This window comes from Ascaphus truei, chromosome 4 (genome assembly GCF_040206685.1).
Source record: "Ascaphus truei isolate aAscTru1 chromosome 4, aAscTru1.hap1, whole genome shotgun sequence".
NCBI lineage: Eukaryota > Metazoa > Chordata > Amphibia > Anura > Ascaphidae > Ascaphus > Ascaphus truei.
Genome location: NC_134486.1, coordinates 397,978,381 through 397,991,202, shown reverse-complemented (window position 1 = coordinate 397,991,202; position 12,822 = coordinate 397,978,381). Strand labels below are relative to the sequence as shown.

At 40.4% G+C, this 12,822-nt stretch overlaps 1 protein-coding gene across 1 annotated transcript in view; it reads left to right on the top strand.

Moving 5' to 3' along the window:
- The window catches only part of EPHX2 (epoxide hydrolase 2), a 384,986-nt gene that overhangs the window by 365,320 nt on the left and 6,844 nt on the right, over nucleotides 1-12,822 (top strand). The gene's annotated exons all lie outside the window — the stretch shown is intronic.

Here is a 12,822-nt window from a genome sequence, read left to right as displayed (position 1 = left end):
ACCAGGGATTTCCTCACTCCAGCTTGAAATTATTTCATTTTAAATAGAATGACAACATAAATCCATGGAATATACAATGTGTGGTGCTTTAATCGAGGGAGAGTAGAAAAATAATAGTTGAATGACTTATTACAAGGTTGCAATGATTGTTTTCTGAGTTATATGTAATGTCAGTGAAAGTTCAAAATGGCTGACCGGCAAAAATGATTGTAGATCAATACTTCCCTGAAGCAGAGACATACTGTAAGACTTCAGCTTACGTATGTGACATATGACTAGGCTTAAAAGGAATCGGTAAAGGTAATTTCTAAAAATAAGAAAATCTAGTGTTTGAAGTGTGATTAGGGGTCTTAGGATATGAAACCTATAATAGCAATGCCTCATTTGATGTATGTACTACATTTTGTATTGTGCATGTACTGTATGTATATTTATGTATATTTATGTATGCATGTCCTAAACTTGTACCGTATCTACCCGTTTAATGTAAATTAAATTAAGTAACGAAAGAGAATGTTTTGGCTGAATAAGAAAATTATATTTTTTAATGAAAAAGTTAAATTACAATGAATATAACATTAGGCTAGTCTTCCTCTTTCTAATCTGCATGTAAAAAGCAGTTTAAGGGAGTATAATGATAACATATCGGCAGAACAAAATTAGCCAGCGTCTAATTACTCGTCACCCTCCAGAAGGGAAGAAAAAAATCCTTTCAGGGCAATGTAAGATCATTTGCTAATAGATGACAGCTTCGGAATTCCCTTGAGAATGTACTGTAGCTGCATAATTGTCTTGTGTGGACAGCAGTAACAGCTAAGGTTGTTATTATAGGATTTACAGGGTTAACCTTGGACAGTGACCTCCCGCTATATTTATGGCAGTACTTAGTAACAAACTGTAACACTTCATTTTCTATCTTCAATTCACGATGTGTCTTTGGTGTGGTGTTAAGCCAGGTCAATTTATTAACAATTTGCTGTCAATTTTACTGCTGCAATTTCTTTTCAGGCTATAAAAGGATGAATATTATTATAAGGAAAAGTTCCATGGTCATTTATTTCTCTGTGCAAATCTGTAGAGTCTCATTTTATAAAGTCTCATACATTTGATACATCTCTTATGTTCCTTTTAATACTATGTATCCTGTCCCCTTTAATGTGCTGGGGCAAAATGTATCTCCATTGAAATTAATGGGACTTAATGCAGAAGCGTCTCCAGCATACACTAGGGAAGTGGCTTTGTGGCAAAGTACTCAGATAGGAAAAGTATATCTTTCTCAATGCTTTTTATGGCTCAACATAGACATTAACCATATTGCCCACTGACCCAACAGGTAAAATGTACCATAATACAATAATTATAAGACATTCAAGGGTTCCGAATCAAAATCTCCCAGGTGCAAGATGTGGGCAAAGCTGAGACAAAAAAATGCACCATATGTATCAAAGAATATTCCAGTTGCTTTTAAAAGGTGTTTTCTTTCCGCTCAGTTTTGCCACAGGACATTATGACATGTCACCCTATTATGATCAATTTAAAATTCAAACAAATGTTTGCCACTTATACAAAAGACCACAAATGTGTACAAATAATGATTAAAATGCAGAGATGACAGGGGAAATACTTTTACTAAGTAATCCTATTGTACTTGTAAGAGATGTGTGCAGAGGTATGCAAATGGAGACTGGTTTAGGGTGAAATTATATCTTGGCTTTATTGAGCCTGTTCCTTTATCCAGGCAAAACATACAAAAACAACAAAATAACAAACACCTATCCCTTTGTAAGGGCTAACTTATTTCCCCAGACCCTATCTGCAGGACTGGAGGGATATTCCCATTACAAGCCTATCACCCCAACGTCTCAGGAAGTACCTTAAGCAGGTGGCCCTCATGTCAGTCTCTGGCAGGTTCCTGGGTCCTCTGTGTCCAGGAAATATGTGTCTATTGGTGTCTGGATGTCTTGATCTCAGCACAGCCTTTGTGATCAAGACAGTGTCTGTGTGCAGGCTTCTCTGCTCTACTCCTGTCAGCCCAAATGTGCGTTAAGGAATCTCTCTCCTGTGTCTCACATGAGGCTTTTTACAGAGCCCTCATTAGTCCAGGTGGAGACTAGTTAATTGAGTGGCTGCAATTAATTATCTCTGCTGGATTCTCAGAGCTCTGAGGCTGCTTTATTTAAACAGGGATAAGTCCCTGTTATAGTTCTGTATATGTTGGGATCCCTGTTATTTGAGATAGGCGAAGCCTTGGTTGATATTTGCAAATTTGACATTTGTGGCTGGCTGTAAATTTGCCAAGATATTCTTGCAGAAATCGCTAGCTGCAAATATCTCAACTTCATAACATTTTTTATAAATATTTGACTACTTTTGGTGAAAATTCCTAAATCTTACAAACATTTTGTACATTTCTATAAAATATATGTAAACCTTTGCAAAGTGAATTGGAACAGGTCCGTCCATCCCCTCCTACTAGAATATAGTGTTTCGGTGACATGGTAGGACATGTAATTATTGTTACATTTTACATAGACGAAAAAGTATTGAATCGTTTTGTCTGAGTACCACTTGTGGTACATTTGCATGTCTCATATATAGAAGCACATCCACATCGCTTGTAGGTGCTGGAGGGGGGTACTTATCTGCCAGTGCACTGTATCCAGGGAGGTCCAGACATCCCAGAAGTACTCGAGCAAAGGAATGGAAGCAGGCACACGGTCTTTCTAAAGGTGCAGTTTATTGTGCCACCAAAGGTCCAACGTTTTGGCAAATAGATTGCCTTTATCAAGGAGAGGGCATTTGCAGACAGGTGTGCGACCCTGTCTTTCCCCATTATCGCTTAGCAAACAGTGCTTCTACTGCAGGCGGGGATTCTGGGTAAAGACATGCAAATTAGCACAGTGTGTCACTCCTTTACTTCTTATCCATTTTAACATGAACCACTATAAAATGATGACTGCACTCACTGTACTGTACACTGTACTCATTTGCATGTCATTACCCAGAATCCCTGCTGCAGTGGAAGCACTGTTTGCTAGGCGGTAATAGGGAAAGGCAGGGTTGCAGACCTGTCTGAGACATGCAAATGCACAAGTGGTTTTTTTATTTACTGTATACTACACGGTGGAGGGCTTGTATCCCTTTTTCTACCCCCCATAACTTTCTTTAATGTCTACCTATGGAAGGAACTATCGCTCCCTCTATCCATTTTCTGCTTCAACGTCCCTATCCTCTGTTTTGATTTATAAGCTACAGATGTAGCAAAGCTTACCGTCATCGGTGCCTCTGACCAGTACGGTTGCAGCACCAAAGAATTAACGCTGCCGGGGTCACTTTCAGAAGCATACTGTAGTTCCATCGCAGCAGACACTGTCCCTGGTACAGAGGACAGTGCGTCTTATTACCACTGCAACTGACGGTTGTAGACTCCTTGCCTTGAGAATTCTGCACTTAAACCCATCCCATGCTGCGATATTCCTGCAGCCAGACTAAAGGCCATTGGATTAACACAGCGGGTATCCCTGCATTTGAATAGAACTCATGCTGTGTGAATCATACCGGGCTGGGAGTCCCCTTCAAACGCAGGGACCCCCGCTGTGTTAATCCGATGGGCCATTACAGATTCCTGTAGACTATCTCACGAGTTACTGAGAGATGGTCACAGATTTTCCTTGGCAAGTATTCTAAAACCGGCAGTCTCATCTGTACATCTTTACTATGCATACAGTAGTATGAGCAGGAAGAGACCAGCTTTACTATACATACAGTATGAGCAGGAAGAGACCAGCTTTACTATACATACAGTATGAGCAGGAAGAGACCAGCTTTACTATACATACAGTATGAGCAGGAAGAGACCAGCTTTACTATACATACAGTATGAGCAGGAAGAGACCAGCTTTACTATACATACAGTAGTATGAGCAGGAAGAGACCAGCTTTACTATACATACAGTATGAGCAGGAATAGACCAGCTTTACTATACATACAGTATGAGCAGGAAGAGACCAGCTTTACTATACAGTACATACAGTAGTATGAGCAGGAAGAGACCAGCTTTACTATACATACAGTAGTATGAGCAGGAAGAGACCAGCTTTACTATACATACAGTATGAGCAGGAAGAGACCAGCTATACACATTGTGATGATAATATTAATATTCAGTGGTGTTTTCCTTTTCTCAGAAACACTAAAGAAAAAAAAAAGAAAAATGTATCAACTACAATACAGTGAATTATTCTGCTTTAAATAAAGGTAGAAAATAAAGTATCCCCTTCTGGTTAATATTCCAGACCCTTTTCTAAGAGTTTTATAATCACTATATGGAGTTCCTTGTTCTTCCCCAAAGAAAGGGACCAGAACAGTTACCATGAGTTCAACCACAAAATTAGCCCTGATAATATTAATATTATTACTAACAATATTGATTAAAATAAAATAATGTTATCTTAGTTAATAAATTACCAAGAATATCACAAAAAAGCAGAATGTGTATTTTTATTGTTTAATCTATAACTGACACAAACCATATATTATTTATCTGAAATGTTTGACCCGCTTTCCTAATTTCTACGGATTTAAAATGCATTACTGTCTATTTATGTAAAGAACTTGGGGATCCATAAAAGACTCTGGCTATAAAACAAGGAAATTAATTCCACGGTGTATGTTCCCGAGATTAAAGCAGGAAATAAATCAAACAAATAGAAATTAATTGTGACATCAAAGACCTTGCATGTCACCTCAAGCAATTTACACCCTCTGTGTCAATCGATAGAGCGCGGTGGAGAAACTGGCACAAAGGCTTATTATGAAATACATACTGTAGGCTAAATTAAAGTGACTTACAGTATATGATGTGTTTGAAACTAGTCAAGTGTCAGCATTGTTCAGAATAATATATTCATGTAAAAAGTACAAATATCTCATGTAAGATAGTTCTACTACAATGCAATGCTTTACACGTTCCATTTGGACTAACTGATTATTATAATTAGTATATAGGAATGCAAAAATGAATGTATTTGTCCTGAGAATCACTAGAGAAGTTCTGTATGAAGGTCTCCCTGCTGGAAAACTGAGACAAAGCTAAAGAACACAATAGCATTAATTCCATTAAATTTGTAAAGTTTAATTGCTTTCAATAGGAGTGTTTCTTTTGATAAATCTGGAACTTTATTTGCCCCGGTTCTGCAGCAGGGACACTTTGATATGTATCCTCCTAGGTGGGCGGCACCTTTTTGAAGGAAGTTCTTTTGGACCAGAGATTTTCACTGATTCTATGCTTTTTTCAGGGCAGGGCTTCCCTTTGCCTTATGTTATTGTTACCTTGCTGCTCTTATCCCCAATGTCTGTACTGTATGTGTATTGTAGTGTAATTTTGTAAAGTGCTGCATTAGATGAGAACAATTCTTCTACATGTAAATCGTGTGCACAGAGTTTTCGAAACCTCACAGGTCCCTCTTTCATGTTGGCACATTTATAAAAGAAAACTATCACTTCTTTGGTCATCCTCAAGGGGTTCCTTTTGGCTGCGAGACGTGGGGGATTTAAATATGAAATAATACAGAAAGAATAGGGGACAAACCTTCAGTGAGGACAAGTCTGTATGTGTGGTCAACACAAATAGACAACATCTTCTGTAGAAACAGAAATCCTCAGTAAGAGATACAAAGTAGAGCTCTACTCCCAGTATTCTTGAAGGACCAGTGGAGAGTGCCAGGTTTTAGGTCCCATGTGTCGGAATGGTACGTTTGTCCGTGACCAAACCCCCTCCCCCCCAGTATTCCGCAACAGGGCAGCTCACTGCGGGATACTTCACCACGATGTCTTGTTTTAATACTCCTGACCCAACAAGCCAAGCCAGGTCTTCTGCTCCGACAACTGCATGTTTAAATGTCCCGCGTGGGACCGCTACACTGCCTAGTCAAGCCGCTCTGACACACCATCTTTAAATGTCCTGTGGACTGCTTAGAAGGTAAAGTGCCAAGAGAGGCGCGAAGCACGTTTCCATATCTAAGGTTTGCTATGTGACAAAATAGTTTTTATCTTCTAAGCAGTCCAGTCCTTTTTCAAGCAGTGCACTGTCATGGTTCTAATTTTCTCTGCTGTATCAATGATCTTATTCTTTTTTTTTTTTCTCCAAACCTTTTTATTAGGCATTTGTATGGTTAACAGACAGTGTAGATTACATATTGCCTAATACAAAGATAGTTTTTGAAGAATAAGATAGGAAAAAATGTCACCCAATTGGGTGAGGCCCCTGGGCCATCTTATGGCCCTGAAAGAGAGAGGCTAGAAAAAGAGAAGAGTGGGAGAGAAGGATGGATAGGAGAAGGGGGGGAGGGGAAGGAGGGGGGGGGGAGAGTTGACCTCTCTCCCCAGCTGCCAAGAACCAAGGCCCACCAGTGACCTATTTAGCTTAATTTTTTGGGGGGAAGGGGGAGGGGAGGGGCAGATCTCTCTATCTCCCGGCAGAGGCCAACTTAAAATTTCACCTATTTAATAAGCCAGGGCTCCCAGATTTTGTAGAAGGCTTCTGTAGATTGTTTGAGGAAAGCAGTTAACTTTTCCATATACATTCAGAGTCAATCCTCTTTTTTTAACATTTGCTTGCAGGGAGAAGATACTTTCTTCCAGGAGGCCGCAATTGCACATCTCGCCGCTGTGAGAATGAAGGAGATTAATTTCCTTACTGGTCGATCAATTTCTTCCATAGGTCTGGCCAGTAGGTAGGTCATTGGATCAATGGGTACAGTGAGGTCTGTTACCTCTTTTATTAGTGTTTGTACAATAAACCAATATTTCAGAATTTCTGGACATAACCACCAAATGTGGGCCATGTCTCCCCTTTGTCCACAGTCTCTCCAACAAAGATCGGAGGCAAGAGGGTAGATTTTTTTTCAATCTCACTGGGGTAATATAAAATTTTGTAAATATTTTCTTTTGTTGTAGTACATATAGAAGTTCCTGAAGCAGAGTCCCATATATCTTCCCAATCCTCTCGGCCAATAACTGTATTTAATTCTGCTGCCCATTTGAGCATATAATCGTGAGTAGGAAAGTCTGCTGATATCTCCAATTAATGATCTTATTCTAAAGTTGTTTTCTAATTTCTTTCTTAATGCCCCTAACACTCTCTCTTATTGCCCCTCTAATACTCTGTGCCTCTTTCTCCCTCTTTTGCTCTCCCTCTGACCTCTCCACTGCTCAGTTACTTCCCCCAAGAGCTTGAAACACAGCAAGAATTCTTGTTCTGACGAGTGTGGCAATTTGTATTTTATTTTATTGGGCTGTAATTTATATTTGAATGGGCAAAAGAGCTATTAACTATATTTGGCTAATAAGGCAATTGCCCATTTCTATGTGTGGTGTTAGTGGTAGAGGAGGTGGGTGGCAGGGGATAGTTGCCCTGGGGTGGGTGGTTACTTCTCCTGGGTGGGTAGCAGGAGGGGTTAACCACAGTTTTAATTTTTCTTTTTACATAGGGTTGAAGCAGGGGTCAATGAAGATGAAATAAATTACTTTCAGGTCCAGAGGCCCCTGGTTCTCGAGGTACAGGCCCCAGTATGGGGGTGCTGGTAACTCCTGCAAGTTTAAATATCCCAGGCACGTGACACGGGCATTTAAACATGTAGGAGGCACCTGATACAGAGGCCTATACCTCGGGAAGGAGGGAGTCCCTGGAGCTGAAATTAATGGGGTTCAGCTCTGTAGACCCCCTGTTTCAATCCTAAATAGTAAAAATTAAAATTAAAACAGCATGATCACCTGTAAGAGCTGTGCAGAGAGATGCAGCGTCTCTCTGGTCTCTCTGCACAGGTCTTAGAGACGGAGGGAGGGAAATCGCACATTCATCTAATTTCACTCGTAAAGCAAATACAAACTAGTGCGATGTCATTAAAAAAAACGGCGTAGGGAGACAGGTGAGAAAAGACAGTGAATAGTCTCTTACGAAGCGGAGCCACGCACCTACAACTTCTCAAACGGCAGGAGACCGATCGCAGATGAGGAACCGAAAGAAGCATCCTTCCGCCTGCCCATTCACCCACCCCTTACCTCCCTCCCCCTTTTTTCCCTCCCACAGGTACCAAGTAGTGTAGTCCCCCTGTCAGTCATGTATGTCATGTTTGTCAAGTCCATTGTATTGGAGTCAGTTCATGTTCCATTTAAGGTGTATACAATGTAGCCCATGGATTGTGTTACCAAACTAAACCAAAGTTGAAAAAAAAAAAAACGCGTAGAAAATGTGATTTGCGTTAGTGATTAATGTATTTTTCACAAATTTCCTATCATGAGCTAGGAACATGCCAACACGATCGATGTTGCAATAAAATTATCGAAGCTACTAGAATAGACCCCTAGGTGTAGAAAATTGCACCAGCTGAAACAAACATATACAAAATGTGTTACCGGTTGTTTGAAAAGAAACGGGATGGCAATAGGGATGTAATAGTAATAATTTATTATACTGAAAATTATTTTATAGTGTCAGTTGTAATTATCATTAAAAAATTGAATGTTTTCCATTCTTTTGTAATGCACCATTGTTAATTTTCTTTGCTTAAGGCTCTTACCTAGGGCTACTTTGTTTATTTAAATCCTAAAGCATAACTTGTCAGGATCCGGCTCAAGCACTGCCCCCATGATGCATCCCACGACATCACTAGTGGCATGCGTCAGCTACAAACGGCGCACCGGCGCCGCACCGCCTGGAGGGGAGATGCACCTAGTCCAGATTCCAGATCTCGCCTCTGTGACGACACGGGCAGCATGCGTCATGTGCCACCAATGCGCAGGTGCCGCACGGCCACAGGCAAAAAACGGGTTACTACCCTCATCAGTTGCTCCACATCTGTAGTGCATCCCTCTCCAGCCTATCAAAGGACATCTTATGTCTAACTACTGACTGCCCACATCCTCCTGCTCCTTTTACATTGGCTGCTTGTGCTTTATATGCTCAGCCAGCCCTCTTGCAAACTGGCTGAGCATAAATCCTGTTTACGTATTGTGTGCTTACCTCAAAGATTCCTGATGCCCTGTCTATTCTTGTTTTGCTTCCTATTTTTGACCACAGCTTGTACCTGGACCTCTGCCTTTTGTGACCCCTTGACCACGGCTGCGGATAATGATGATTCTATTCTCTCTCCCTCTTGACCTACAGTCTCCATACCTAGACCACGGCAAGTATTACTACCATCCAGACCTCTCCTAACCTGACCCGACTACTACACCATTACTCTGCACTCTGGACGCAGTCAGGTCGGTGGCTACTAACATCCCCACCTCAGCCTTGCGGTCTCATCCAGTTTGTGGTGAGCGCACGTTACACAGCTAACATGAGCCCAGTACTCTGAACAATAGGCAGGCCTTCAGGAACAGCTGCCTTGCATCTACTACTGATGGGATATGAATGATTTATTCAGATTCAAACTTTTAGTAAGAAAAGACAAGCTGAAGGAATGTTGTGTAAAGGCCCAGTACTGTTTTATTTAGACCCGTTACTAATCACCCAATCCACAAGCAGAGAAATGACGGAGTGATAATGGCTCTGTACAAAGCATGTATTCAGTGTATTGCAAGGATGTATTAAAGCCTTTTGTTACACGATTATTACACAGATGACAATTCACAGCCAGGTCATGCAGAGACTCTCCCATTAAATGCCTGGCAAGTGAGTGCTTGATTGAAGGGGCAGGGAGAAGAATGAAATAAGCATTCTGACTTCGTGAAAGCTATAGAGGTGTAGTTCAAGAAAAGAACATTCATTTTTGGTCGGTGCAAATGCAGTTATTTATTCTGTACTTACTGTAAGTGTTGTAATGCAAGAAGTAATGCAAGAACTGTGTAACTGTAAACAGATATATTATAACAAAAACAGCAGAGATGGAATAAACTGCTGTAGCAATAGCAGCAGGAAAACCATCAACATCAGCGGACTCGGTGATACTACCACAGAGGATGGGTGTAAAAAAAGATTAAAAAATGCATATAGTGCAATATTGCAATAGTTCCCTTGTGTGTCAAAGGGATATCAATACAATATTAGCGGTCAGTTGCACTACTCATATGGCCCAGGTAGCAAATGGACACTAAGAGGTTTCTTTCAAAGGATCTGTCCCTCTCCGTCTGCCTCAATCCCATGATATGTTGGAGCTGGCGTTCAGGGGTAGTATCCAAGCTTGTACTCACGTAGGAGCACTGATTCCCTCGTGGGATGAAGTGGGTTCCCCTCGTAGATAGTATCACACAAAGAGAATAGGCTCAAGTACTCACGTCTTGGGATAAATGGAAGTCATCGGACCACCATTTGCCCCAGCCAAGACTGTGAGGAGCTTAACTCAGCGGGTGGCTTCTAACAAGTGGCAGAGGTGCTAGGTTGGTGCATGCCCTTGTCAGAATCTGAATCCATGCTTGCCCAGCTTAGATAGACTGGCAGCGCTCTGGTAGGATTCGTCCTGCGCTCGGATTGGCTGCCGTATTTCATAATGAACTCTGAAATACTATAAGGATGCCTCAGCCAATCTGGACGAGAGATTCTAAGCGAGAGAACAGCAGCGGTAAATTTGAAACGACCAAAAGATGTTCTTTGAGAAATAGCAGCGAGCCGGCTTCAGAAATTTCAAGGCAAAATATTTTCTAAGTCCCACTTTTCGATGCCAAGTTCTGAGAATAGAAAGTAGTGGTTGCGGCTAGGATTGCAAGCTGAAAACAGTTCCAGGACATTTGGTACTGTCTCCCGGTTAAGGTATTTTGGCATCTCCAGAGGAAAGAGAGCGGTGGCGTCAGTAACTTCATGCTGATTTGAGTTCCAGGACATTTCATGCCAAGTCCCGGTCAAACTTAAGACTTTGTTTTCTGTTCTATTTTACCTAGGAAAGTCTATTTTTTTTTAGCCCACACCCCCAGTAAGCGTGTTTTATCCTGTTATTTGTAATCCACTGTGTGTACATCTGTTTCTATGGAATAAATGACAATTGTTTTACTATCTTGATTTGCTCAGACAATGATCCCGGTAAAAAGGTGTAAATACCTGGTCTCCTGTGATAGTGAAGGATAAAGGTGATGGTTAGAGAATGGAAAGGGGAGATAGAGAAATCAGAAAGGGAACAGTTTTTATTAAACATCTAGTGACCATCCTTGGTCCACTGGTGGAGGCTAAAGGAAGAGGAAGATATTCACTGTGCCATCTGCCGGACACATACAGAAAGGCAATTCAAATAAATAAAACCCACCATATCGCAGGAAGTGAAGTGTTGGCTTCTTACAGCCAGACCACAGTACACAAAAGTGTTACCAAAGGTGGAATCTTGCATCTGGTCATGGTACCGAAGTCAGTAAATTTTGCTACATCTGTACTAGCCTGTCATTATAATATCATGATATAATAAGTATTTTAATCAATCTGCAATCTGGTGCTTCTGGGGTTAAAGTTGGGTACAAATTGTGTTTAACAAATACAAAAATTGTTTTTATGGTCAGTCAAAGAAGGTATAGGTTGTATCTCAAGTCAGTATCTGCTTTGCAAGAGATGGGAATAAAATATGGCCTCCCTGACACTAGAAAATGTTTAAAAAAATGTTTTAAATGCACATTCAAAGACATTCTTTGGAGGTCTGTGCAAGGTTCAAGGGTGTGGCTAAGAAGGAATTCCACAAAAGAGTGATGCCAAACACGTGATGTTTTTGAGGTGGCAAGGGAAAGATATCCATTTGTCACTCAAACATACAGCAGGAGCAAGTCAGTCAAAACGAGTCTCTTTGCATTCGGTAAACTCGCCTGAACTTATTGATATGAGTCACGCTTTTCCAAGCAATACAGGATTAATGTTATGAAGTCTTTTATGTATTGAACCATCTTTTAAACATCATAAACAGTTTTGTTCTTTCAAGACATAAATGTCAGCTAGAACTGATTTATGAAGGGGGTGGCCTTACGTTGGTTTCAATGGGAAAACAATGGTACATAAGTCTGAGCAAGAAAATATTAAGTTAGAATTCAACAGAGGTGTGTTTTGGGATCAAACATGTGCATTTTAATTTTTTCTATGTCAGTGATCTCTTTGAGAAGGACCTATGACATACAGTGATGTACTGTGTTCATATTTGTTTATCCTTTTTTTTTTCCTTCAAGAAACTGTTTTTCATTTACATATTGTTATATGTTCTTGTAATAATCTTTTCTGTAATCTAAGCATTGTATTTTAAGTATATTAAAGCTAAACTTTAATAAGTAATACATTGGGCTCTGATTATACTGTTGCATGCCCTGTAGAGAGTAGAGTACATTTTGGAACACTTTTTGCTACAACAGATTTTAGTGTGTTAAGTGCAGTTTTTCTTTAATAAACAGGGAGCACTAGACCCTGGCTGATACATATTTTGTCTGCATTTATCTTTTGTTGGTGGTGGAAGGTAGATTGCAATCTCAATCGAGTAAAGGGTAGATACAGTACTAACTCATTTGAAGTACCCTGTGCAAGAGAAAGCCGTGTATATTAACCCTGGTTGCATGTCAAAGTCACATGCTCACAAGTGTGCTGTTCATGATAGATGGCACTGTATATTAGGACGGATTGCTGGAAATATTGTTCATTTGAGGGACCTTTGTAGAAAGTGAAAAGTGGGCCAACTTGCGAGCTGTGTATTAACCCGTGTCCCATATGCAGGACACGTGCTCACAGGTTTGCCATACATTCCAAATGGTTGAATAGCAGTGGGATAATCATTTTTATTTTTGATAATATAAGAGCTTTTTTGTGGGTTGCATTTATGCCTGCGGGACAAACTATAAACTAAAAAGTGACTTACCGGTGTGTC